This window comes from Tubulanus polymorphus, chromosome 11 (assembly GCF_964204645.1).
Source record: "Tubulanus polymorphus chromosome 11, tnTubPoly1.2, whole genome shotgun sequence".
Classification (NCBI taxonomy): domain Eukaryota; kingdom Metazoa; phylum Nemertea; class Palaeonemertea; order Tubulaniformes; family Tubulanidae; genus Tubulanus; species Tubulanus polymorphus.
This window is the reverse complement of record NC_134035.1, coordinates 2,318,811-2,324,243: the sequence shown is the minus strand read 5'-3', so window position 1 is coordinate 2,324,243 and position 5,433 is coordinate 2,318,811. Positions and strand designations below refer to the sequence as shown.

Below are 5,433 nucleotides of genomic sequence, written 5' to 3'. Positions count from 1 at the left end.
AACAAATTCGTCTCAGTCATCATTAGTACATCCAGTAATGACAAAATCGTTGGATGGCAATAAATGAAAACCTGAAAATGAATTAGAAACCGTTTTCGACAACACAAAGAAATTATCAGACCTCGAATTTGTTAGTAAAAATAGTAGTAGAACCCGGAATTCAACATTCATTCGCATTGTCCATAGTTTTAGTAAATTGGGGCAACGTAGTTAATTTGTCTAACGTACTTGAACTTATTTTAGAAACGACTGTTTCTATAGTGTATCACAGATACGGTCGGTAGAGTCGGTATCTGAAAACAATGCAGTCGTTTCTAAATCAGTTCCTTGACTATTCCCTGGCATGCATGTTGTTTTCCCTGACTTGATCTGCTTAGAATCGAATGAGTTATCTCTGATTTCCAGGCAAGTGACTGATAAGTCAATATGAATACCGAACGATAACATTGACACGAAACAAGGAATCTAACTGTAACCGTTCTAATGTTTTATTTCACTTCAATCTCACTTTAAACGTAGACCTCAATTAGTAAATAAAGAATTAGCGATTGAATTGAGCACGCTCCACAGTTAAAATAGCGCGATCAATTCAATCTCGACCGTCTAGTGCTGCCCCTATGTATAACGATAGCGTGGAAAACGTGAACTAACATGATACTCGCTAGCCAGAGTCTTCGAACGGCAGGAGTGGACGAACTAATTACCGATTTGCGGGCCGGATTCCGAGGAAAATTCTTAAACTCTGAAAACTGCTCTGAAACGTTTGAACCAAACAATTATTCCATAAAAGAATAAGCCTTGAAAGAGTAAATTTGAATCGGGGTATTTCTAGTATGGTCTGGGAGAGAGCGACAGGTGTTTGTATGTTCCCTGATTATTTGCGCGCAATTAGAATATATCGAAGAAAAAATATGGACATTTTGTCAATTCAGATGATAAATTATCATTCAAAAATGTAAATGAATAAGTTATTCTGTATATAAATACTATGTTAATTGATAAGTAAGTGAATTTTAGCTAAAAAGAATTAAATATGTTACCTAAAAAATAAGGCAATGTCATACAAAATTCAGAACGTATTCATAGTATCATATATAATCAGAATTAGGCGCCACACTGGTCCGTATTGTACGTAATAAGGGCATTTTACCGGCGGTAAATATGCGCTACTATTTTAGTTCACAGAAATTCCGCTATCGTTATTCATAGGGGCAGCACTGTACGGTAGATATCTAACTCAGCCTTGCTATCTTACTGTGGCATGCGAGTAATACTGATATTTTTCTTAGCTGAATTTCATTCATTATCTAATTCGATTCCATTGTATATGAATAATTCTACTATCGTTTAAGGTTTTTCGAAGGGGAACATCTTTTTAAAAGGAATTTCAAAACATTTTTGATAGAACTCTTTTGTCAGCGGAATGTATTAGCATCCGGTAAAGCGATAGGCTCACATGCCAAAGGAAGAATTTCAAGCAAATTAAATTTTATTCTCTAAAATAGTGCATTCAACTACCACTAATTTACTGTAACCAGAAAAAAAATGCTCTGAAACTATTAAAGAAACAATTTTCTATGAAAGAATTAGGCTTCAGAATAAATTTGAATTGGGGATATTCCTAGTTTCGTCTGGGAGCGAACGACGGGTTCAAGATGCCACGAGCAGTTTTTTTTTCAGTTGCCCCGTTTTTAGTTCAAACATTGCCAATCGGTAGTGTCACATATTTAGTCCTCGTGGACATAAAGTTCACTATGACTGAAGTCAAGTTCTCCCAATATGTGTTCGTTTGTTTGTTTATCCTCTCGGTGAGTTCTAACGCTTATCCAGTTCATCTGATGTAGTCCTGATCAACAAACAAAAACGTCAATACATGCATGTAGTCCCTAATGATGACAAACATCCTAAAAAATATACATGAAACTTAATAGATTTGAGGCCACCAATCAAACATACAGAGTTAGAGTAAAGTCTAGTTACCGTTGTATCAGAGAAATGGCAATCTAAGGTAGGCTACTCCACAAAATGAGTGTCAGGGGTCAAAACATTTTTGTCTCAGATTTCGATGAAATTCAGTACAGACATGTATTCTTGGGTGCTGATTACAAATCTGAAAGAATATTTCGGATCCGAGGCCCAGAAAATGAGAAATTCGAATTTTTGGGGGGACCCCCTAAATTTTCAAAAGGCCTTGGACCCCAGAGATTTTGAGATATTCGAAATCTGATTGCAGATTTGGAATCAGCACCCCTAAAAATATAGAGGACTAAAATCTTAAGTAAATCGAAGAGATTCAATTTTTTGGCAAAAAATGGCTAAAATCTAAGGTGTTAGTCCAGGAGTTTTTTTTCGGCGAAAAATTTTTTTTCTCTGATTTCTTCGAAAATTAGTAGGAATGTGTATTGTGAGGTGTAGATGCCGGATCCGCAATCAGATTTTGAATCGGAATTCATCTTCATGAGCAAATAAGGGTTTTAATGCCCAAAATATGCACCCCAAAAATGGGGTACAAAGTCAAAATTTTTTTTTGGCCCAATTTTAATGAAATTTTGTGCAGACGTGTTTTTTGGGGTGCTGATTACAAATATGAGGTTAGATTTCGGATCCGATGCTCCTAAAATGAGATATTCAGGATTTTGTGTTTCGACCCCCTTAATTTTCGTCACAAATTTTTATGAAATTCGCCCGCAAAATTCGGTCCAAAAACGATTTTTATTCAACGATGTCAAATATTCAATTAATTTTTAAGGTAGAAATTGATGCTCTTACTAAAAGCCTGAATTATAATTCCTGCAACACAATTACAGGCTCTATACTACAAATAACCCCATTGACAATTGTTATGAAATGCAGTGTAAACAGTGTTTACAGATAAACTGCTTTCTCATAATTGTTTTGGAAACTTATAAGAAATTCTACTCACACACTCACCAGCCATTGTCTAGCAGTAATGGTAGTCCACCGAGTTCCACAAATCCACGTACAGAGTTCCACACCTCCTGGAGTCCACCACTGACTGTTTTTTATGAGTATCATCCACTTCAGTCCGGTTAGTTGACTATATAGTCTGGTTAGTTCACATATAGTCCAGTTAGTTCACATATCGTCTGGTTAGTTCACTAGTAGTCCAGTTAGTTCACTAGTAGTCCGGAAGAAGTTGACTGAAGAAGTAAAACTGTGATAAATTTCAGTTGAAGTCCACCACATCCAGTATTCGTGATGAAGTTTACACGACAGCCCGACAGAGGAAAACCTGAAATACTAAAATAGAAATCACATTAACAGCGAGACTGACTGAGAGGTTGGGGGAGGATGGGATGAGAGGTTGAGGACAATGGGATGAGAGGTTGGGGTGAGGTTGAGGCAGGATGGGGTGAGAGGTTGAGGGAGGATGGGTGAAAAGGGAAGCAAAACAGTACAATTACTCTGACATAGTAAAGGCTGAAGCAAAAGTTTTCAGCAGTTTTCAGTCACACTGGATTAACAGATTCTCGTTTTACACAAGAGCCCAGCCTGTGGCAGTGTGGGAGAAAGCCGTTGTAACTAACTGGTCGAGTCAGGGCCGGGGCCCCGCTCACTGTCGTGACATGTCCGCGAAGTCAACTGGGGACATGAAATATCATGAATTCTTATCTTTTTACCCAATATCAAAATTCGTACATTTAAAGTCATCGTGGCTTTGAAGTCTTTATCAATTGAGGGAATAGTTCACTGTAAATAAAGAATTAGCGATTGAATTGAGCCCGCTCCACAGTAAAAATAGGGCGATCGATTTAATCTCGACCGTCTAGTGCTGCCCCTATATATAACGATAGCGTGGAAAATGTGAACTAACATAATACTCGCTTGCCAAAGTCTTCGAACGGCCGTAGTGGACGAACTAATTACCGATTTGCGGGCCGGATTCCGAGGAAAATTCTTAAACTCTGAAAACTGCTCTGAACGTTTGAACCAAACAATTTTTCTATAAAAGAATAAGCCTTGAAAGAGTAAATTTGAATCGGGGTATTTCTAGTATGGTCTGGGAGAGAGCGACAGGTGTTTGTATGTTCCCTGATTATTTGCGCGCAATTAGAATATATCGAAGAAAAAATATGGACATTTTGTCACTTCAGATGATAAATCATCATTCAAAAATGTAAATGAATAAGTTATTCTGTATATAAATACTATGTTAATTGATAAGTAAGTGAATTTTAGCTAAAAAGAATTAAATATGTTACCTAAAAAATAAGGCAATGTCATACAAAATTCAGAACGTATTCATAGTATCATATTTAATCAGAATTAGGCGCCACACTGGTCCGTATTGTACGCAATAAGGGCATTTTACCGGCGGTAAATATGCGCTACTATTTTAGTTCACAGAAATTCCGCTATCGTTATTCATAGGGGCAGCACTGTACGGTAGATATCTAACTCAGCCTCGCTATCTTACTGTGGCATGCGAGTGAACAAGATATTTTTTTTAGCCGAATTTCATTCATTATCTAATTCGATTCCATTGTATATGAATAATTCTACTATCGTTTAAGGTTTTTCGAAGGGGAACATCTTTTTAAAAGGAATTTCAAAACATTTTTGATAGAACTCTTTTGTCAGCGGAATGTATTAGCATCCGGTAAAGCGATAGGCTCACATGCCAAAGGAAGAATTTCAAGCAAATTAAATTTTATTCTCTAAAATAGTGCATTCAACTACCACTAATTCACTGTAACCAGAAAAAAAATGCTCTGAAACTATTAAAGAAACAATTTTCTATGAAAGAATTAGGCTTCAGAGTAAATTTGAATCGGGGATATTCCTAGTTTCGTCTGGGAGCGTTCAAGATGCCATGAGCAGTTTTTTTCAGTTGCCCTGTTTTTAGTTCAAACATTGCCAATCGGTAGTGTCACATATTTAGTCCTCGTGGACATAAAGTTCACTATAACTGAAGTCAAGTTCTCCCAATATGTGTTCGTTTGTTTCTTTATCCTCTCGGTGAGTTCTAACGCTTATCCAGTTCATCTGATGTAGTCCTGATCAACAAACAAAAACGTCAATACATGCATGTAGTTCCTAATGATGACAAACATCCTAAAAAATATACATGAAACTTAATAGATTTGAGGCCACCAATCAAACATACAGAGTTAGAGTTAAGTCTAGTTACCGGTGTATCAGAGAAATGGCAATCTAAGGTAGGCTACTCCACAAAATGAGTGTCAGGGGTCAAAACATTTTTGTCTCAGATTTCGATGAAATTCAGTACAGACATGTATTCTCGGGTGCTGATTACAAATCTGAAAGAATTTTTCGGATCCTAGGCCCAGAAAATGAGAAATTCGAATTTTTGGGGGGACCCCCTAAATTTTCAAAAGGCCTTGGACCCCAGAGTTTTTGAGATATTATTATGATTATATTCCTGCAACACAATTACAGGCTACTACAAAT

The 5,433-nt window shown here is 36.9% G+C and overlaps 1 long non-coding RNA gene across 2 annotated transcripts; it reads right to left on the bottom strand.

The window, feature by feature from the left end:
- Nucleotides 1-1,313: 1,313 nt before the first annotated feature.
- LOC141913101 (uncharacterized) lies at nt 1,314-4,634 on the bottom strand. Of its 2 annotated transcripts, none has more exons than XR_012620223.1 (3): nt 3,661-4,634; nt 2,924-3,261; nt 1,314-1,904 (listed from the first exon to the last, which is right to left on the bottom strand). It is a non-coding gene; the product is annotated as an uncharacterized LOC141913101 (long non-coding RNA). The 2 variants fall into 2 exon arrangements; XR_012620222.1 differs by having other exon boundaries at nt 2,932-3,261.
- Nucleotides 4,635-5,433: the final 799 nt, after the last annotated feature.